This window comes from Crocuta crocuta, unplaced genomic scaffold, assembly GCF_008692635.1.
Source record: "Crocuta crocuta isolate KB4526 unplaced genomic scaffold, BGI_CrCroc_1.0 scaffold3, whole genome shotgun sequence".
In the NCBI taxonomy this organism is placed as follows: domain Eukaryota; kingdom Metazoa; phylum Chordata; class Mammalia; order Carnivora; family Hyaenidae; genus Crocuta; species Crocuta crocuta.
Genome location: NW_027529934.1, coordinates 13,284,218 through 13,307,661, shown reverse-complemented (window position 1 = coordinate 13,307,661; position 23,444 = coordinate 13,284,218). Strand labels below are relative to the sequence as shown.

General features: G+C 36.0%; 1 protein-coding gene and 1 long non-coding RNA gene across 9 annotated transcripts in view; one reads left to right on the top strand and one right to left on the bottom strand.

Moving 5' to 3' along the window:
- Positions 1-225: 225 nt before the first annotated feature.
- The window catches only part of RALGPS2 (Ral GEF with PH domain and SH3 binding motif 2), a 149,444-nt gene continuing 126,225 nt past the window's right edge, over positions 226-23,444 (top strand). For 2 of the 8 annotated variants that reach the window (XM_077763303.1, XM_077763300.1), the window contains exons 1-3: positions 231-258; positions 2,391-2,417; positions 11,422-11,471. The gene's annotated coding sequence lies outside the window, so the exon portion shown is untranslated. Of the gene's footprint in view, positions 259-2,390; positions 2,418-11,421; positions 11,476-23,444 lie in introns of those variants that run through there. The other 6 variants (XM_077763308.1, XM_077763306.1, XM_077763301.1 and 3 more) reach the window with 6 other exon arrangements.
- Positions 7,230-22,041, bottom strand: LOC144230917 (uncharacterized). The gene is made up of 3 exons (XR_013334922.1): positions 21,981-22,041; positions 12,007-12,131; positions 7,230-7,597 (listed from the first exon to the last, which is right to left on the bottom strand). It is a non-coding gene; the product is annotated as an uncharacterized LOC144230917 (long non-coding RNA).

The window sequence follows — 23,444 nt, the reverse complement described above, 5'->3', positions numbered from 1 at the left end:
GGGAGAGAAAGAGAGAGAATCTTAAGTAGGCTCCATGCCCCAAGCTGGGCTTGATCTCATGACTGTGAGATCATGACCTGAGCCAAAATCAAGAGTCTGGCGCTTAGCTGACTGAGCCTCCCAGGTGCCCCTGTTTCCATTTTAGACCAATAGTAAGCAAGCAGTCAACCCAGTCTCCGGTTGTAGCTGTTACTATAGTCCAGCGCTCCATCTCCAGAGTGCAGAGCTTGGGGAAAGCGTCAGCATCTAGTGTTACAGGTCAGTCTACAATATGGTTACTGGTTTACTTTTCCAGAAATTTCTAAATACCTTTTAAATTTTAAATCCTACTCTTAATTGAAATGTAATTAGTTAAATTTGCTTTCTTTTCATGAGTTAAACTTTAAAACCTATTTAAAATCTAAAAGTATCACTTTTTTTGCTATATAAAAAAGACACAGTTTTGATGTACTTTTAATGGTATAAGTGTCTTGAGAATAAGATGTATTAAAATCAATCCTATTTTTTGAATATTAGGTTTTTATAACAACTATATTTAGAATAAAATTACCCCTTTAATCTGAATACTATATTTTTTCAGTTACTCAGTTTTCAGTGGAAAGATAATTCAAAAAGTTTTAAACTCTAACTCACTCAGCCAGTGAGGTACCTTGGAGAGGAAAGTTAATGTATTGCATTACACTATAAATTGTTTCTTTCTTTCTTTTTTTTTAATGTTTTATTTATTTCTAGGAGAGAGAGAGAGAGAGAGAGAAACAGCGTGAGCAGGGGAGGGTCAGAGAGAGAGGGAGTCACAGACTGAAACAGGCTCCAGGCTCTGAGCTGGCAGTCAGCACAGAGCCCGATGCGGGGCTCGAACCCACGAACCGCGAGATCATGACCTAAGCAAAAGTCGGACGCTTAACCGACTAAGCCACCCAGGCGCCCCTAAATTGTTTCTTTAAATGTGTCTTATTCCCATTGGTTTAGGGTTCCTCTTTAGTGAGAGAATGAAGATTGGATGTGATAAATTTGGTAACTTCGAAGTAATGTGGAATGTTTTTTTTTTTAATCTTGATTAATGTGTTGAGCTTTTGGTTTAGGAAAATGTTTAACTACATAGTTAAAATATAAATATCTATGTATTCTATGGAAAGAAAAATAAGTATAAATATACACAGTACCTTTATTTTTTAAATGTTTATTTGTCTATTTATTTGTTTAGAGAAAACGAAAACGGAGTGGGGGAGGGGCAGAGAAGGGGAGAAAGAGAATCCCAAGCAGGCTCTAGGCTGTCAGCACAGACCCTGATTTGAGGCTTCAACCCAGGAATCGCGAGATTGTGACCAGAACCAAAACCAAGTCAGATGCTTAACTGACTGAGCCATCGAGGTGCCCCTACCTAGTAACTTTAATTAAGGGCTAGTTATGGACGTAGGAAGACTATACATAGCTGTGTTTGTTCATGACTTAGGTTGAGGGTCCCCAGCGATTTACATGTCACTACCGAGAACTTTTGGTAGAGGCTCTTGAATGATTCATTGCTTTGGAGTATGAGAGGCTAAAATGAAGTTCTCACTTAGAACATAAGTGATACTCTTCTGTTATTTTACTTTTATGACATTAAAAATTTTTTTTTAATGTTTTATTTATTTCTGAGAGAGAGAGAGAGAGTGTGTTAGCAGGGGAGGGTCAGAGAGAGAGGGAGACAGAATCTGAAGCAGGCTCCTGGCCCTGAGCTGTCAGCACAGAGTCCAACTTGGGGCTCGTCTTGAACCCACGAACCGTGAGATCATGACCTGAGCTGAAGTCGGACGTGCAACCAACTGAGCCACCCAGGTGCCCCGACATTGTCTCAAAACACATTTTCACTTTCAGGTTGATTTTCCTTTTGCTGATTCTTGGAAGAAGCCCTTTTCTGAAAACCCTACTTAAATAGGATCCTTATCGCACTGTACCCTTACCTTTATTTTTCTTCACAACATTAATTTATCTGACATTAAAGCATACATGAATTTGTTTATTATTTTCTTCCTTCTACATGTAAGCTTCATGAGGGCAAGGACTTAGTTTTCTTCACTGTTGTATTCTGAGCACCTAGAAAAGTACCTGGCACATAGTCAATGCCTAGGTATTATTTGTGGGGTGAGTGAATTAACTGACATTAAAGGACACAAAAACCATTAGTTTTGTCTTAAAACAAACAGTTGTTGACTTTAATAATACAACTATGCAGTTAAAAAGAAAATTGTACTACAGGACTTAGAATGAAAAACACCATCTCCTGTCTCATCTTGGTATTACTTTGCCACCTATATTCTGCTCTTAGAGCAACCATTTTCCATACTTTTAGCTGTTTCTTCTGATATTTACTTCCATATTTTAAAATATTACTTGTTTTTCAATTTTAGATATTTCCCGGCTTGCTACTGTGAAAGGTGAGTCTGTGTTTTCGGATTCTTAGACCACCTTGAAAATCCTCTCCTTTATCTCCCAGTATATCATGCTTTTGGTTAAATCAGTGTTCATTGTTCACATTATTATGACTTGGTAATTATGTTTGCTGTTGCATTTTGCAGTGTCCTAAGATTATATTTCTTGGCGTTAAAAAATTTTCTTCTTTTTTGAATTTTGCTTAATTTCCCATTTGTCTCTAATTTTTTCTTTTAAAGCTGTCTCAGTTTGTTTAAGCACATCAGATTGTTCAGGTTTTTTTTTTTTTTAATTGGAAAACCCCTAGGTCTTCCCGTGCTTTTGCTCAAATCTGTATTGTGGCTCCCCACTCCTGCCATATAGTTTCAGCCTGCAATTTCCCTTCATGAATCCAAGAATTGTCTTTGCCTTTTCCTTGTGTCAGAGCCTGTGGTTTCTGGATCCATGTCTTCCTCTTTCTCCATTTATTCCTCTGTTTTGGTGGAATGCATCCCTTAGTAACTTTTAAGAAAGAGTGTATGAGGAGGTGACATTTTTGAAATGTGTGTATCGCTGAAAATATCTTTCTTCCACACTGATACCTGATTAATAATTTGGCTGATCTGGGTATAGAATTCCAAGGTAAAATAGTTTTCCCTCAAGATTGAAGGGATTGCACTATAATTTTCTACTTTCAAGTGATCATTCCAAAGTCTTACGCCATTCAGTCTTCATCCTTTATATGTGGCTTCTCCTTGTTAAGATCTTTTTTTTTTTTGTCATCAGTATATCTGACACATCCCTGATGTCATATGTGTCTTGTTTGCGTCTTTATGTGCATGGAACTTAGCCCTTTCAACCAGAAGTGCCCATATTAGTTGAGAGTGGAGATGGTCTAGTGCATGAGTCAACAAAGTTTTTCTTTAAAGGGCTAGATAGTAAATACTTTAGGCTTTGTGGGCCACAGTCTCTGTTACTCCTAGCTTTACTTTTGTAGCGTGAAGGCGGCCTTAGATAGCATGGGCTTTGGTTTGATGACTCCTGATCTACGCACAAGTGGGAGGATTAGCTTTTGCCTTACTAGGAGTAGGGAGAGTTTATAGAAACAGGAGAGAAGGTGGAATACAGTTTACCCTTAAACAACACAGGGGCTAGGGACACCGACTTCTGTGCAGTAGTCCACATATGACTTTTGGCCTCCCCAAAACTTAACCACTAATAGCCTATTGTAGACAGGAAGCTGTACTGAAGACATAAACAGCTGATTAATACATATACTGTGTTCTTACAATAAAGTAAGCTACAAAAAAGAAAATGCTACTAAGAAAATTGTAAGGAAGAGAAAATACATTTACAGTACTGGACTGTATTTACTGAGAACCATCCATGTGTGAGTGGACCCATGCAGGTAACCTTGTGTTGTTCAGAGGTCAGCTGCACTGACAGTGTGGAGCCTGCTCGAGATGCTCGCCCACCCGCTCTCCCTCCCTCCCTCTCCCCTCCTCTCCCCCTCCCCCTTTCCCCTTTCCCTTCTCCCCTTCTCCTTTTCTCCCTCTCCCCTTTGCCCTCTCTCTCTCCCTTTCTCTCTCCCTCCCCCCTCACTGCCCCTTACATGCTTGTGCTTTCTCTTTCTCTCTCAAAATAAATAAACTTAAAAAATAAATAGAAAAAACATAAATATTAAAACAAGGATAAAATAGTCTTTGTATACTTCAGGAATACTTATATGGCTTTCACAGACAGTTTTTCTATGCCATTATTTTTAATGGTCACATGGTATCCTGTTGTATGGGTGTATCATAATTTATCTAAGGAATCTTGATGGACATTTAGGTTGTTTCTAACTTTTATATATTATAAACAGTGACAGAATGAACATCCTTATTTAATAGGTCTTCCTGTACTTTTCTGATCATTTCCTTTTGGTGGATTCTTAAAAGAAGGGTTGATTGTTTGGAGGTTAAGTACATTTTCCTTCTTGCCCATGGTGTATAAGTGTTTTCTGTATACTCTCATGGATTTAGTGATAGGCTGTAAAAGCATATACATAGATCTGTTGTGTAATAAATGCTTTCTGTTTTAATTGGCATTTGTAAACATTTTCAGTGGAACTTATATTTTCATGTTTTTGGATATTTGTGTTACTTCTCCAGTTTCCTTTTCATACCTTTTACTCATTTTCTTGGTTCTTTTAAAAGCATAGGTCTTTTGATTTAAAGTCTTTTAATGAAATAAATCAGATACACAAAAAGTATATAAAAAAACTGGTACAGTTAACCCGTAACCTAAGAAATGATACATAATCAGTGCAGTTGAAACACCCTGTTAACATTAATAACATGAAGGAGCTTTTTGTGTATTAAGAATATTAAGTCATTTGCTTTAGATCTTTTCCATTTTATCTTTTGTCACTTAAGAGTATCTTATTGAATCCAAGATGGCTTCGACTGTAAGATGCATTATTTTATGTACAACTAAGACTGAATAATATGCTGTCAGTTAAACCATGACATTCTTGATTTTAAGAAACATCTTGATTTCAGAGACATTAAAAGGTGAGAATATACTCATCTTAGATTGATGAAATAATATATTTTACTGTGTGTGTCTTACGTTTTCTCTAGTCAGATATATCAGTCTCTTTGTTATTTGTTTCTACTGTTGGTCCTAGAAAGACTTTCCTATGCCACAATTAAAAAAAAAATCACACGTGTTTGCTTCTAGTATTTTTTTAATGATTAGAGAGAGAGTGAGTATATGTGCACAGGCAAGGGAGGGACAGAGAGAGAAGGAGAGAGAATCTCAAGCAGGCTCCACACTGTCAGCACAGAGCCTGTTGTGGGGCTCAAACCCATGAATTGTGAGATCATGACCTGAGTCAAAATCGAGTCAGCCGTTTAACAGTCTGAACCACCCAGGCGCCCCTACTTCTAGTATTTTTATCACTTAAGTGTTTTTTAGCTTTAATTCATTCGATTTATTTTAATGCAAGATCTAGTTTTTGTCTTTTTGTTTTTAATTTTTTTTAACTTTTATTTATTTTGAGACAGGGATAGCGTGAGCAAGGGAGGGGCAGAGATAGAGGGAGAGAGAGTGAATACCAAGCTGACTCTGCAGTGTCAGCGCAGAGCCCAGTGGGGGGCTCAAACGCACGAAACTATGAGATCTATGAGATCGTGACCAGAGCCAAAGCCTACAGTCAGATGCTTAACTAACTGAGCCACCCAGACTCCCGTCTAGTTTTTGTCTTTTTATCCAATTTTTTTGGCCAGCTGTCATAAAGTTGATGCCGCTAGCAATTTTTTGAACAAGGAATCATGGACTTAAAATGTGCTTGCTTGAGAAACAATCTGGCTGTGGATTCTGGTTGTGTCTCGTCTAAAAATTATCATTTGCCTTTTTTAGTAAATGTGTATCTTACCTATAGTTTAATTTTCATTGAAAGGAATGTGAATATTAAAACTGATTTCGTGTTGCCTTAAAATTCTAATAAGGCACCTGAGTGTTCTTAGAATCCGTCAAATAATTTACTAAGATTTAAAATAACAGTTTTGCAACATAAACAAAACATGATGTTAATCCTGTGCTTCAAGTTTATGTGAATTTGGGCAAGTTACTTAATTTCTTTAGCATTCGGATTCCTTTTTTATAGATGGGCACAAGAGTGTCTTCTCATAGGATCATTGTAAGGATCAAATGAGAAAGTGTAAGCCAAGTACTTAGCTGAATTAGTTCTTCACTCTTCCTCTTTCAGGACCTTGAAGATCAAGTATACTCAAAGCTGAGATTCTCTCCTATGAGGGGTTACTCTAGATCTCTAGGGTTACTGAAGTAAATTATTTCTAAAAAAAATTTTTTTTTAATGTTTTTTTTAATTTATTTCTAGGAGAGAGAGAGACAGTGTGAGCAGGGGAGGGTCAGAGAGAGAGGGAGTCACAGACTGAAACAGGCTCCAGGCTCTGAGCTGGCAGTCAGCACAGAGCCCGACGCGGGGCTCAAACCCACGAACCACGAGATCATGACCTAAGCGAAAGTCGGACCCTTAACCGACTAAGCCACCCAGGCGCCCCTGAAGTAAATTATTTCTATTAGACTTCCAACTCGAATTTAGATTCCCAGGTTTTGACTAGAACTTTTCTGGCCTTCTAGAATTAACGTATGTGACAAATCTATATGTTTTCTGTTGCTGTTCTTAAGGTACTCTTCTGTGAATGTGCTGAAATCTTTATAGAGTTTCATAGATTTTAAGGTTTTATAGGTGGAGAATTAGTATGTAAATTTGATTGACATAGCTTTTATCCTGTAAAGTTGTTGCTAGGATAACCTCTGCCGCTTTTCAGTTTTGGTTTGTGGATGTAGTTTTTGTAGGTATATGGGTTTTAGATCCTATCTCTTAAAGCTGGAGGGACAAGGGTAAGTCTACTAAAAGAGAAATGTTTTGAGGATATGTTACAGATAAGAAATTCTACTTTTTGCTTTTTATTTTTTTTTTCTGAACAGTACTTTTGAATGTTTTATGTAAGCACAGTACTGTGAATGTTATCATAGAAGTTTAAATCTTAGGCCTTGCACTCATTTACATCTTCTTGGTGAAAGATGAAATCTCATATGTGAAATCACAGTAAATGGCATAAGATAAAAAAAATAGCATAAGACCATATGTAGTTAGGTGTCAGATTGAAGAGCTGTTGACAGGAGAGGAGGCTCAGTGAGGGGAGGGCCAGAGTGTTCCTTAAGGAATGTGTTTTGTTAAGGTGTAAAGTATATATTAGGAAACAGCATGACTAAAGATATAACAAGAATTAGTCTTTTGGGCATGCTTTGGATTGAAGGGTTTATTTGCGGGGGGGGGATAGTTACATTTGATAATGTGGGGCAAGATTAGCATAAGGTGGGACGAGAAAAGAATAGGTCATCTATGTTGGGAGAAGCACAAAATTCAAAGTGAGAAACCATGAGATCTGAGAGAGAGAACAAGCATAGAGCGAGAGATTGAAGATTCTGGTTTCTGGCTCTGTGGATATTCTTCTTCTATTATTCTAGTATTTCTGTGGTACCTGCCTTTCTTGAGACCATATCCAGTTTTTTTCCCAGGAAAAAGAGTACAGCCTTTGGTGTCAGACTTTTGGTGGTAGAATTTTGGCTCTCTCCTTTACTAACTTGTGACCTTGTGCAAGTTGTTCAGCTTCTCTGTCTCCGTCCTCATCTGTAAAATGAGCATCATTATTATCTTTCTTTGTAGGGCTGATATGAAGATTAACTGAGAGGACATAAAGCTTTTGGAACAATGCTAAGCATATAACACATGTTTTAGTAAATAGCATCATATATGTATGACCTCGTATATACATACACTTACTATCTACATGACATATATATGATGCTAATTGAGGTAACATGAATTAATTTCTCATAGCTAAAAATGCCTAAGGAGTTAATTTGCTTGTACCTTCACTTAGAGTAGGGCAACCCAGTGTGTGAACTGGGCATGAAATATTTTAGGTAGTGTATAGAGCATTAAAAAAATATTGTCGTATGTAGTTTGAATAATAGGACCTGGTATTTATTTATTAAGGATTTAAAAGAGGCTTGGTGCTGTTCTAAACATTTTACCTTTATTAACTCATTGGATCATTGTGATAAACTGGTGAAGTATAGGTACTGTTATTTTCTTCATTTTCAAGAGGTGGAAACAGAAAGGCTAACCATCTTGCTGAAGGTTATATATAATACATAAGTGGCAGAACTAGGATTGGAACACAGGTGGTAAAATTGTTGAGTTTTAATTTTTTATGGGAGTATGGTTTTATTTAAAAAAATTATATGCTCCAAAATATTTTACTTGGAAATCTTCACTAGAAGTAAGAAAACAAAAAACAATAAAGAACACCAGCATGAATACATAATACATACTTTAATTATGGATGCATTAAGTGTATTTTAATAGAATACTTCCTAACATGTTATCTCATATTGTGTTTAAAAAAAAAATACAAGGAAGTGACACTAGAGAACTACAGAATCCTGGATTCTGTTGCAGATAGGGTATCTTTACTAGCGCCAGAAAAGGAGCCCTGAAAGGTGGCAAGAAAAAAGTGACAAGCAGTCTCCAACTAGCATGTGATCCAATTGTGTGTTTTTAAAAACTGCCATTAAAATGAAGCTGAGAATACGTTTAGACACAGTTTCCACTTCAGTGAACATCACAGAATCCACAGTGGGAGGGTAAAGGTAGGAATGTAATTTTATTGTGCAGTTTTAGCCATAAGTCTCCCCTCAGTTTACTGTATGCAAAGACACGAGGGAAAGTCTTGTCATGATTGAAACATAATCAGCATCAAACAATTCATAGTAGCCAGAAACCTTATAAAGGCCACAAAGCAGATAAGCCTTTAAGTTTCAAAGCCTACCTAACATAAAAAAAATCACACTGGGAAAGAAACACAAATTTAAGGATTATTTAAAAAAATCCTTTAACAGTTTTAGTAACCTTCAGAGATACAGAGTTTTAATCTTTAAATGTCTATTTCCTTCTTGTTTCTTATTTCCCTTTATAATTTTTAACACTTATTTATTTTTGAGACACAGAGCATGAGTGGGGAGGGGCAGAGAGAGAAGGAGACACAGAATCCGAAGCAGGCTCCAGGCTCTGAGCTGTCAGCACAGAGCCCGATGTGGGGCTCTAACCCACAGACTGTGAGATCGTAATCGAGCTTAAGTCGGATGCTTAACTGAGCCACCCAGGAGCCCTTCTTATTTACCTTTCTAAATGAAACCAAGGAGGTCTCAATTTCTTGCCACTATTTCTTTTACACTTTTCTAATGCTTGTCTCCCATTTTGTCAGGTACAGAGATACGGCATTAGGTAGTATACTGTTAAAAGATTTTTTATACAGCACTTGAAGGTAGATTATGGTAAGTTAAAGGATGTATACGATGAATCCTAAAGCAATTCTATTTTCAAAAGAGTTATAGGTAATCCAACAAAGGAGATAAAATGGCATCAGAAAATAGTTATTTAATTTTAAAAAAAGGCATAAAAAGGGAAAAAAAGGTACATGGAACACATAGAAACAAATAGCAAGATAACAGACGTAAACCTAACCATATCAATAATCACATCAAATGTAAGTGGTCTAAAAACACCAGTTAAAAGGCAGAGATTGGCAGGTTAGATAAAACAGCTAGACCTAACTATATATTCTTGTCTATAAGAAGCATACTTTAAATATAAAAGTACAGATAGCTTAAAAGAATGGAAAAAATATGCCATACTTAAAATAGTCAAAAGAAAGATAGAATGGCTATATTAATATAGACAAAGTAGACTTCAGAGTAAAGGATATTTCCAAGGATAAAAGATATTATTACGTAATGATAAAGAAATTGGTTAGTTAAGAGGACATAACACTTCTAAACATTTTTTGCCTCTAATAAGAGAATTTCAAAAATTCTCTTGATGGAACTCCAAAGAGAAATAGTCAAATTTTTTATTTTAGTTGGAGATCTCAGTACCTTTCTCTGAGTACTGAAAATCAAAAACATAGGGAAGTCTTGAACAATAGTGTCAACCAACTTGACCTAATTAACATTTATAGAATATTCCACCTAACAGCAGCAGAGTATTCTCAATTCTTCTTAAGTACATTTTCCATGATGGGCCATAAAACAAATCTCAGTAATTTAAAAGGATTGACAACTTATGTTCTCTGGTCACAGTGGAATTAAATTAGAAATAATTGTTAGCAGAAAACTCTGGAAAATTTACTAATACTTGGAAACTAATACAGTGCTGAATAGCTGATGGCTTAAAGAATAGATCAAAAGGAAATTATAAAGTATTTTGTACTAAATGAAAACAAAACATATGAGAATTTGTGAGCTGCCAATAAAGGGAATCTATAGTACTGAATGCCTATATTAGAAAAGGAAAAAGATCTCAAATTAATGATCCTCACTTCCACCTTAAGAAATTAAAAAAAAATTAAACCAGAGTAATTGCAAGAAAATGGTAAAAGTTCAGTGTGGGAAAATGTATAAAAAATAGGAAAACTATAGACAAAATCAGTGATACCAAAAACTGTCCCTTTGGGAATTTCTGAACAATAAATAAAGCCCTAACCGGACTGGTTAGTATCAGGAATGACAGAGGTGACATCACTACAGATTCTACAGACAATAAAAGGATAATAAGGATTATTATAAGGATTTATAAGCAGCATTATGCTTATAAATTTTACAACACAAATGAAGTGGACAAATTCTTCAAAAGACACACACACTACACTCAAGAAGAAGAAATTGACAACTTGAATAGACTTGTATCTATGAAAGGAAATGATTCTATTAAAGTATTCCCACCAAAAAACCCTTAGACCCAGATGGCTTCTAAATTCTAAATTTAGAATTTAGTGAATTCTAAATATTTAAGGAATAGATTATATTAGTTTAAAACAAAGGCTTTCAGAATGTTGCAGAGAAAGGAATACTTCCTAACTAACTTTGTGAGGCTGGCATTACCCTTATATTCAAACTAGACAAAGACATTAGGAGAAAAGAAGACTACACAGAAATACATGCAAAAATTCTAAACTAATTATAGCAAATCAAATGCAGCCATTTGTAAAACAAAGCAAAACATCATGACCAAGTGATGTTTTTTCCAGGAATTCAGGGTTAGTTTAGTATTTAAAAAGCAATCAGTATAATTCACTGTTAACTAACTGAAAAAGAAAACCATAGGATTATCTCAGTAAATGCAGAAAGGAAAAAGCATTTGATAATCTTCCTTCCATTCCAGATAAGTAACTCTGAGCAAACTCTGAAAAAACTACAGATACTGTAACTTTAATGGTGGAAGACCAAATGCTTTTTCCTTAAGACCTAGAACAAGTCAAGATTGTCTACTCTGACTCTTCTATTCCATAGTATCCTGCAGGTTGTTGGCATTGTAGTCAAGCAAAAAAACAAAAGGCATCTAGAATGGAAAGGAGAAAGTAAAAGGTTGTTTGTTTTTTGTTTTTTTTTCAGATGACTGGACTGTAGAAACTCTGTTGGAACCTATAAAACTCCTAAAACTAGTAAGTAAGTTTAGTAAAGTTGCAGGATATGGGATCAATATAAATATCAATTATACTTTATAGACTAGCAACAAACAGAAATTCAAATTTAATAAAATCAGTACCATTGGCCATAGCAACATGTATGAAATACTGAGAACTACACAATATTGCTGAACAAAATTAAAGAATCCTTAGATATTTGGGGAGGTATTCCTTGTTCATGGGTTTGGAAGACTCATTGTTGCTAAGATGACAGCTCTCACCAAATAGATCTGTTGGTTTAGTGCAGTCTCATTCCCAAGTCTTAGCAGGTTTATATATATATAAAAATCAACACTTTGATTCTAAAATTCGTGTAAAAATGAAAAGGACCTAAATAAAATAGCAGAAAAAAAGAACTTTTAAAAAGAAGAACAAAATTGGAGAGTTAATACTACCTGATATCACAATCACTATACAGCTAAAGCAATCAAAACAGTATAGTGTTAGTGTATATATAGAGAAATAGATCAGTGGGATAGAAAAGTCCAGAAATAAGCCAATGTATACTTACAGACAACTGAATTTTAATAAAGTACAAAGGCAGTTGAGTGAAGAAAGGATAGCTTGTTTGACAAATCATTCTGGCACAGTTGGATATCCATATATACAAGCACATGAACTTCATCTGTATCTTGCCTACAAAAGTTAACTCAAAATGAATCATAGACCTAAATATAAAAACCTAAAATTATAAAACTTTTAGACAAAAACACGAGAAAAATCTTTGTGATCTTGAGTTAGGCAAATATTTTTATTATTTTTTTAAGTTTATTTTTGAGGGAGAGAGAACCAGTGGGGGAGCAGAAGAGAGAGGTGGGGACAGAGGATCTGAAGTGGGCTCTGTGCTGACAGCAGAGAGCCCAGTGTGGGGCTCAAACTTATGAACCATGAGATCCTGATGTGAGCTGAAGTCGGAAGCTTAACTGACTGAGCCAACCAGGCATCCCCAAGGCAAATATTTTTAAATGTAACACCAAAAGCATGATTCATAAAACAACACATTGATAAAATGAACTTTGTCAAATTAAAAATGTGTGTGTTCTTCACAAAGTATTAAGAGAATGAAAAGACAAGCTGTAAGGTGGGAGAAAATATTTGCAAATCAGTTGTGTAAGGATTTATATGTAGGATATGTAAAGAACTCTCAAAATATTTATATTACATTTATAATATTAGTCATTAGCAAAAAGCAGATTAGAATCGTAGGTGAGCTACTGATACATACCTATTAGAATTACCAAAAAGGCTTACCAAGGGTTGGCAAGGGTATGAAAGACCTGGACCTCTGTACTTTGCTGTTGAGACTATAAATAGTACAAGCGCTTTAAGAAATAGTATATTTCTTAAAATGTTAAATATAGACCTACCAGCTATTCTATACCTAGACACTGAAAACACTTCCATACGAATCTTTACAGCAGCTTTATTTGTAATAACTACTGAAATCTAGATGCTCATCAGTAGATGAATGGATAAATTATGATATGTCCATATTACTTAATAAAAAGGCCTGGACTGTTGATACACACAATACAGATGAATCTCAAAGGAACTTTGCTGAATGAAAGAAACCAGGCCCTTGGAAGCAAGTGGGTATGTTCACTGTCTTGATTGTGGAGGTTTTTTCATGGGTATTTACTGTATTACTGTGCAGTTTATTGCATGCCACCTCTGAATAATTAAAGCTGTTTTTAAACAGTGATGCAATAAAGATCCTAATACAGATATGAATTGATAAAAAAGATTTACCAAAAACTGTTTTTATAACTTGTATCCTTACTGTGCCTTTCACATAATTATTTAAATACACACAAAGCAGAAGTCAGTTGTAACCTTTTTCTTAGAAATAATAAAGAAATAAGGGACTTCTGGGTGGCTCAGTTGGTTAAGCATCTGACTTCAGCTCAAGTCATGATCTCGTGGTTCATGAGTTCGAACCCTGTGTCGGGCTCTGTGCTGACAGCTACGAGCCTGGAGCCTGCTTCGAATTCTGTGTCTCCCTGTCCCCAACCCCCCACTTGCACTCTGTCTCTCAAAAATGAATAAACGTTAAAAAAAAATTAAAAATAATCAAGAAATTTAATTTATTTGAAGCAGTGGTTCTTAACTGGGGTGATTTTTTTGCCACCCCACCCCGTGACATTTTGTAGTATCTGGAGACATTTGATTGCCAAATCTATTGATGGCATTTAGTGGATAGAGGCCACAGATGCTACCAAACAGCCTACACTGCACAACACAGTCCCTCTCAACAAAGAATTATCTGGCCTCAAATGTCAATAGTGCTGGGGTTGAGAAACCCTAATTTAGAGTATATAAGTCAGTGTAACCACTTATTTTAATCCTGTGTTATTATACATTTCTGTGTTGAATGTATTACCGGCAAAACAGATTGCTGAACAAAAATCTTTGGAGAAAATAGTCTTATAATTTTGGGAATGTGTGGATAGTGTATTTATGAGACTCTTTCATTTTTTAAGTAATTATTTTTGTGTAGCTACCTGGAGTTGATCTGTTTGGATATATTGCAGTATTTGTTTTCATATCATTTGAAAAAAATGTTAAAACATCACTACCACCATGCACATAATTTCCCAAAGTAGTCTGGTAGAGGTTCCCAGTAGATCCTAATTTTGATTGATTTAGTTTTGTATTTTGAAATTATTAGTAGCCACATGAAATATGAAATTTAGATTTAAGATTTATTAATTTAAAATGCCTGTCTAGACACCTTTTTGCCCAAAGTACACAAATAGACCAAGACCCTTGTCCAGATCAGATATTTCAGTAGTTTTACATAATACTTGAATCTTAGTATTTTCTTCCTTTTACATCTTTACAGTATTTCATCCCAAGGGAGGGAGAAGTCAGGTTTGAGTGGAAGAATGAGGGCTAAGGACCAGGATTTGGATTGGGTTGAGAACATTGGCTCTTAATATGTTCCTTGTGTGGAGTGTTAGTTTTCTAGTAGATTTGTTCTTAGATTTTGTATATTTGATTTGATTAGGAATAATTTGCTGCTACTACAGATATCTCTATCTGCAGCTGCCTAGGAGGACTAATGTTACATGGCTGAATTTGGTCTGTGTACGGCCTTGCTCTCCATACCCTCATCTGAGGAGTGCTTTCTGAAGTAGAATCTGCCCTGGGTATTGTTCTAGATCAGGGATCAACAGACTTTTTGTAGAGACCCAGATCTTCAGACTGTTTTTGCAGGCCATACAGACAGTCTCTGTTGCAACTATTCTGGCCTGCCTTTGTGGGGTGAAAGGAACCATAAAGATACGTAGATCATACATATACATACATACATAAATGAATGAGTGTGGCCATGTTTCAGTAAAACAATTTTAATTTACAAAAACAGCTGGATTCAGCTTGTGGCCATAGTTTGCAAACCCTTATTCTAGACCATCAGTATTTCGTTTTTGGGACATTTGGCATTTTCTGGCCAGTTTCCCAGTGGTAGCTGGTTGCAAATGGAGGAAGGTGGTACCCTTTCACTTGCACCTGCTCTTTTGAACTTCATGGCTTTTGTGGATGAGGGTATAGAATAAGTGAATGACATGAAAAAGTATGACACGAAAAAGGGAAAAGTAGAGTGATAAGCCATGCTTACTTTCTTTTTCACTCACAGCCCATTTGCAGATGGTCATCAAATTCAGCAAGTTTACTTTTGAAAATTCTATGGAATTATGTTTTTAAAAATACATTTGTTATCTCCTGGCTGAAGTAGGGCAATAATTGATGTTTCTGCTTTTAAGGTTCTCTCTCTAACCCACCAGCCTTGACACATATTGCCAGTTCCTTTTCTAAAATAAAAGTGTTATGGCATACATCTCTGTCTGTAATTATATAGTAACTCCCAGTCACCCAGAATAGTGATTCTTAACCACTTTTTATTCCTGAGTTCCTTTGAAAATCATTGGATAGCTGTGGATCCAGGAAAATTAATTTTTGTGAGTGTTCATTACACAATTTTCATACTTTTGGGAAGTTGTGCATTTCATGGCCCCAGGATTGAATTCCTGGTCTCTTAGTTAAGAACTTTTGATTTAGACAATAAAGTGCATGTTTCTTCCCATGTTCTTGTACATGCTTCATGTTCTGTCTCCAGTCTGATTATCCATGTTCCCTCCATCCCCTCCCCCTTTCTCTCTCTCTCTCTCTCTCTCGTGTTTTTCCTGCAAAGAATTAACCAGTATTCTCCTGCCATGCCAGTTTCTTCCATTCTGCTGTCTTGGCAAGTATTATTTTCTCTTGCCAGGAATGTCCTTACTACTTCCCCTCCATCTGCCCAGTTTCTACTCCATAAAAGTCATTTCAAGTAGTAGATTCTTAGTGAAGAGTTCCCTGACATTTCCTCTTTGTCAGCCATAAGTAAGTATGAAGGAATTGTAGCCACAGACATATAGGGATGGGGTGGGATGGGGAGGAGAATGGAAGGAGGAAAATTTCTAGGAAAGATTTCTTTGCTCTTTTTTTTTTTTTAAATATTTATTTATTTTGAGAGAGGGGGAGAGAGAGAATCCCAGGCAGAGTCTGTGCAGAGCCCGAAACAGGGCTTGATCTCACAAACCACAAGAACATGAACTGAGCCAAGATCAAGAGTTGGATGCTTAACCAACTGAGCCACCAGGTACCCCAAGATTTCTTTGCTCTTAAGAGATATCCCTCTTCTTAACCTCCTTGAGCCTCAGTTTTCTAAGTTGAGTATAATAATATTTTTCTTGGGCTGTTAAATGAAGAGCAGTGTTCCAATCTCTACAGTACTTCTGTAATTATACAGGAAATTCTCTTTTTCTGGTCAGTGTGTGGCCTCAGGAACATATTGCAGGAGTAAACATCTTCAGAGACCCACTTCTTTCGGTTCTGAATAAAACATCCTAACGGAAAACTATATTGTAAATTTACTAAAACAAGATTTCATGAAATCCTGCTGAAATTATTTTAAGGTGTGTGTGTGAGACACAAGTTGTCATGCAAATATTTATGTTGTTATAGGCATTGCTACTTTTAAATGGCCAGTGAGATTTTTACTATTAGAGTACATGATGCTTTTTTTGGCTAGTAAGTTGCAAATAGAATAGATGTCTTTCACAAATTAACACTTGTGGTTTTTACTATTCTGGGAATGACTGATGAATGTATGACATATGATGATTTGTAATTTTGCTGAGCACAGATGTGATACTAGTCCATCACACTGTTGTTGAAAACTGAACTCTGTGCTTCAGAGCCAAAATACAATACGAAGACAGAGTTTGGGATAAAGAGGAACAAAAACTTTATTGCTTTGCTGGGCAAAGAAGGCTGTAGAAGGCTAAGGCCTTCAAAACTGCAACCCAACTGGAAGAAGGGATTGGGGGTTTTTATAGGGAATAACTCCTAGTGCTGGCGACCAAAGCAAAAAGCAATAGGTATGGAAAGAAGAATTTTGGATAAATTAAAGAGTAAAATGCAAGATTCTCTGGTGGCTTACATTAATGGTATAAATGAATCTACTTTGCAATTGTACGGTAATGTAATAAGTATAAATTATTTCAGTATTTTTAGAATCATTAAAAGGCCTGTAGGAGTAAAAAAAAAAAAAGTTACACTTTAATGTGTTATATGCCATAGTAGTATTTTCAAATTTGGGGATTTTCCAAGATGTCCTCAAACAAAATTCCTTATAACATTGAGGATCTATTGTACTTGAAGTCATCACATTGGTATCTATTTATTGAGACTTCTGAATTCAATAGAAATAATACAGTCTGTGTGTGTGTGTGTGTGTGTGTGTGTAATACTATCTCTCCTTCTGAACAAAACTTCTAATATTGTATAATTTAGTAGTCCATTTATAAGGACTCTTTATGTTGCCCATAGGATGAAGTCTGGGCTTTTCTTTTTACTGAAACAAACATTGCCCTTTTTACCTACTTCTTCAGACTCAGTTCTTAAAGCTTCTCCTCGCTCTTTTACAGTTTGTCCTTTTTAAATTATACTGTACTTAACGATTGGCAATTCTCTGCCAGTGTCAAAGAATTTCACCATTCCTAGCCTTTTTCACCCGTTGAACTTCTATTAGAAGTGAGGGTGGAGAGAAACTAGATATTTCACCCTCTGCCACCTCCACATTTCCACAATTAGGAGTTGGTTAGGGAGTGGGTAATTTGGTATTGTAGAAAGCACTGAGGATTAGCAAACAGAAGACTCTGCAATTAACTGATTAAGTGAGCCTGGCCAGGTCACATAACCTCCCATGAGATTGTTGTCTTCTGTAAAATCAGGGGATTGGAATAAACAGTGAGTAAACTTTCTTCTTCTCCCTCTTATTTTCTTTTTCTTTACTTACAGTTTTTTTCCTTCCCCTTCTTTCATTCTTGCACATCTGAAGAATATAACAGTTTCTATCACTTTTTAGTAAATTACTACAGCAATGGTTTTTCATGAAGGGTTGGGGGTAGGGCATGCCCTGGGATAAGGGGAACAAATATTAAAATAAGGGATTTGACATGTACCCTAAGTTGAGATCTCCAAAGTATCTTCCATCTCTTAACTAATACTCATGCGAGGTGCCTGGGTGGCTCAGTCGGTTCAGCAGCCGACTTCGGCTCAGGTCATGATCTCATGGTTTGTGAGTTCCTGGCCCGTGTGGGGCTCTGTGCTGACAGCTCAGAGCCTGGAGCCTGCTTCAGATTCTGCTTCTGTCTCTCTCTCTCTCTCTCTTTCTGCTCCTCGCCTGCTCACGCTCTCTCTCTCTCTCTCAAATATAAATAAACATTAAAAAAAATAATACTTATCTGTATTATTCTTTGTATTAGCATGAGACAAAAATATTTGTGGATATATGTAGCTTAATTGTAAAAGACTGTTCTTGAGACCATTTTGTCTCTGAAGTCAAAAGTGACCACTAACACCATCTGTTGGTGGGAAAAGTTGTACTTTTTGTTGGATGTGTAGCTTAATTTCAATGAAATTTTGCAAATTAAAGGTTTAAATTGAGGAGCTTCTGTATAATTCAGGAAAATTAACAGGGTTCCCCCACTTTATATTTTGAAATAATTTCAAACTGTCAGAAAATTTACAGGTATATAGAAGTCACCAAGTCGCCAGTGAGTTTTTAAACATTTTGCCTCATTTGCTTTATCATTTATTTCTGTTTCTAATATACATGCTGTTTTTCTGGGATATTTGAAAATAGTTTGCATACGCCTTTACCTCTTAATATTTCAGTTGTATTTTTTAATGAAATTATTCTTTTATGTAACCACAGCACAGTTATCATAGTCAGGAAATTGATACAATACTTTATAGTCAGTATTCCAATTTTGTGAATTGTTCCAATAATAAAATTTACTGCCCTCCAATACAGCCTCTTTAGTTGTCTCTTTGAGTTTCAATCTGTAATGGTGGTGTGGTTGTGTCTCATGTATTAGAATCACTTGGCAAATTATTATTAGTGAATCTTCTCTTGGAAATTAAGCAGAACCTTTAAAGGCATCACTTAAGATTTTCCCCTTTAATGTTCAGTTATGGAAATCTCTCGTCAAGTATTTAGTTTGGGGCCAGTTAGGTAAATGGAAATATAAGCTCTCTGTGTAAGATATGGGCAAGTTAATAAATTGATCATTCCATTACTTCTCAACTTTAGTACAAATGAAACAGAATCACATCTGAAAGGCTTATGTACAGAATCTCTTTATTGACTTAAGGTAGAACCATTTTGTTCCTAGTAAATTCTTTAAAGTCACTTCATTATTTTTAAGGCTTTCTTTACATTTTGGGAAATAATGGCTACTATTTTATAGATGGTGAGGTGCAAATGTATCAAATGGGCCAGTTTCTTGGGGTGTCTGGGTGACTCAGTGGGTTGAGTGTCCAACTTCAGCTGAGGACATGATCTCACGGTTTGAGCCGCATGTTGGGCTGCGCTGACAGTGTGGAGTCGGCTTCGGATTCCCTCTCTCCCTCAGTCTCTGCCCCTCCCCTGCTTGTGTGCACGTGCCCTCTCTGTCTCTCTCTCCAAAAAGAAATAAACATTAAAAATTTTTTTAATGGGTTGGTTTCTTTTCATTGTCTTTAATGTATGCACTCTACTTGAGATAGGGTAAAAGGTGTCATCGAGATAGGTGAAAGTTTTCTGCTATCCTTACCCTTTTCCTTTTTAAGATCTTAGTTTACTTTGTTTTGAAAATAATCGTTGTCACACATCTTGTGTGTGTATGTAATGCCTGGAAAAAAATATAAAGGTGTTTAATCATTTGTTAAGTGATCTAGCAAACACTCTTGCTGGGAAACAGTTTAGTTCTTTTGACATTAGGCTTCTAATTGTGTAGATTAATTTAGACATTTTCAACTGCTTTTTTCTTTGGCAACCTGGGTGGTGTGAAATTGCTAAACCTGCCCATGTGATTGGCTTACAGTGACCGAAGTTTATCCAAAACTTGTCTTTTTTCCTTTACAGTTTGGTGTGTTCTTATCCATGTGAATTGCTGTTGTTTAAAAAAATGCTTGCTATCTTTCGATTAAGAATGAATTGTAGCTTAGATTTTTTTTTATCACTTATTCTGTATTACTAGGGATAAATGGAATAATTTCAAGTTTTGAATAAATTCATAAAATAGTTTATAATATGTATGTTTAATATACTCTTAGAAATTAGTTGGTCATCATGCTGAGAGGTGTCTCTCTTAAAGGGCCCCTCATCATTAAATTCAGTGGCTTAGTGTTGCCATCTATTTGTAGGTTTATCTTTTTTTGTCCTAAGAGATACAATTATTATTAGTTAACATGTTTACACATTTAGATTTATTTCTAAGAAATGAATACTTTTTAAGTAAAAATGTTTTTAGTCATTTAATAAATTTCTTTTCCAGTGTACTTTGGTCTTAAATATACTTTTAAAATTCTTTATTTAGATAAATAGTTTACTCTTTCTGATCCATTGATTTATACTGTAATTTTCACATGCTTCTGGAATTTAGAAGTAGAAGAAGGGCTCTTAGAGGTGTGCCCCCCCGCCCCTTCCTTTTTTTCTTTTTAAAGCCACATCACTGATAGATGGACTTGGTACCTCTGCTTAAATATCAGCAAAGTTCTTTGCTCAAGGCCTTACAGCTGGATGATAGTGGCCTAGACTAAGATTTAAATCCAGGGCTTTATGATTCCAAAATCTGCGTTCTTTCCATTATACTATGCCATTTCTAGATGCATGGAAGTTTTCCTGTATGATTTTTTGTACTTGTTACAAAATCTCTCTGAGGTATATTTTATCATCTCTTATTTATAAGTGAAGAAACCAAAGTTCAGTGATACTTACCCAGCATAATACACTTGGTTAAAGCCCTGGAATTGGTATTCCATATCTCATGATTTTACCACTGAACTGCTTTCTCTGCTCCTTGGTCAGGAGTGGTAGTGGGGAATTATGGGGCGGGGGGTGTGGTTCATAAATTGACATGAATTCTGTTCACTTTTTAAAATGTCATCTGAGTTTGCCATTTCCATAGCATCAGGGCTTCTGAATTAGGAACTAGTGATGGCGGGATGAAGGTGATTGAAGGGAAGGGGATACAGTGTGACTGTGGGAGAGTTGCACAACCGAAAACTAGGAGAGGGTCCTTGAGAGCAGAGATTGGAGAAGCCTGGGTGGGAAAGGGGCCTGCACGGCACTTGAGATACTTCACTCTTTTTGGCAAAAGGTGGAAGAGAGTTGTTTACTGCTTGCCTTCCCTAAGACCCTGTGGCACACCTCTGGTAAACCTTGAAATACTCGTTTTAGTGTTATAAGGTTACTTCCCTGTTTAGAAACCTTCCATGATTCCTTGTCCCTTCAACGATTCCTTGCTTGTCCTTTCCAATCTCAATTTTCCCATTCAACAGTTGAGACCCTCCATAGTCTGGTCCTGTCACTTCTTAGAACTTTTCCGGAGTCCGTTGCAAAGGTTCTCCTGAGCAAGCAGGCCAGCACTCCACACTGGACCTCCTCTCTTTTCATCGTCACTTTTAAATTTGCACCCTCATTTATCGTACTTTTACCTCTCCTGTCTTCCAGTCCTTCAACTTGTCTTTCTTTATAAACCTAAGCATTATTTCTTCTGTAGAAATCATGTGACTCTTTAAGCTGAATAGAAGTATAACACATAGTAGTTTTCTGATGATTTCATTTCCTGCTCTTTTTCCCTCTAGTCATCTTATGACTTACTCAGAGTAGGAACGACGTTCTAGTTTCCCATTTCTGCTTTCTTTCTTCCCTAATTTTGTTTCCCTACTATTCCTTCTCCCCTCCACCCTTCCTTTCCCTCTTCCCCACCTTCCTCCTCTGTTCTGGTTTTTTTCTGTCTATCCATTTATCAGTTCATATGTCTTTTTGTCTTTTGTTTTTTCTTTTCATCTGTCTTCCCTTTTTTCTTCCCATCCAGCTGCCTGTCCCTACTGTGCAAGCTTGGGCAAGTTACCTCACCTCTCCCCTCTAAAAATAGGATATAATGTTCTTACTTCATAGAGTTGTTTTGATGATCAAGTGAATTTTTATGAAAAAGTTCTTAGCAGGCCTGCCATGTAATAAGCATTCTAGAATGTTAGCTTTTGTTGTGATTGTTGTACTGTTTTGTGTATTCCAATATATAAAACAAATGATAGTATTTTCTATAAAAGAAGTAGTTTTCCCCTTTTTTTGCAAATAAAACTAGGTGGTTATTTTTAAAAGTAGTTACAGAAGTTAGTTTTGAACTTTTAAACACTTTGATAATAATCTAAAAACAATCATATCAGCAGTCATGACTAAGATAATTATTTCTGCTTTCAAATAAATTAGTTTTTCATGTATTACATTCTTAATTGCTTGCCATACAGACCAATTTTTGTGGTAATTTCTTTGTCTAAAAGTGTATTTTGCCTTCTCTTAAATGAGAATTTAGATGGGTATGGAATTCTAAGTTGACAGTTACTTTCTTTCGGCACTTTGAAGATATTTTCTCCTGTGTGCATTGTTTCTGTTGAGAAGCTTCCCATTTAATTTTGTTTCTATGTAAGTAAAGTGACTTATTCCACTTTTAAAACAAATATTCTCCAGTTTAGAGTGATGTATTTAGAATATGATTCTTTTATTTTTTCTGCTCAAGGTTTGTGATTCCTGAATATGAAGCTTATATCTTGCCCATATTCTGGGAACTTGTCAACCTTTATCTCTTTAAATATTGCCTTTTATTATCTCTCTTCCTTTGGAACTTCTCTTAGACTGTGCTATATCTTACTATTCTGTTTTTCTTTTCTCTTGATCTCTATGCATTTTCCATATAATTCTTTCTACAGAATTTTTGCATAATTTCCTTTCTCTCTGCTGCTTCACAAATTCTCTTTAGTTTTGTTTAATCTGATGCTTAATTCTCTAGCGGCTATATTTCTTTTTAAAAAAAGCATTTTTAGGGGCACCTGGGTGGCTCAGTCGGTTAAGCATCTGACTTCGGCTCAGGTTATGATCTCATGGTTTGTGAGTTCGAGCCCCACATCGGGCTCTGTGCTGACAACTCAGAGCCTGGAGCTGCCTTCAGATTCTGTATCTACCCCTCTCTCTCTGCCCCTCCCATGCTTATGTTCTGTCTCTCTGTCTTTCAATAATAATAAATAAAAATGTTAAAAAAGTAAACTAAAAAAGCATTTTTATTTGGTTTTCCAACAAATGTTTGTCTTGCTTTTTTCACAACGTATTTTCAGTTTCTTTTAAGACTGCTGATTTTAATCTTTCCTGTTTTATAGCCTTTATCCAATAAATTTTCATCTAAAGGTCTCAAAAGTTAATCCTAATAATTGTTGTGTTTCCTGCTTGTACTTATGGTGTGTCATTTGTTTATACAGTGGGTAAATTTTTCTCTTGAGCTTGCCGGTGGGGTTTTATTTGTACGAATCCACATTCATTGCCTTTTTGTTCCCTCTGTCTGTCTGGGATTCCAAGAGGCTCAC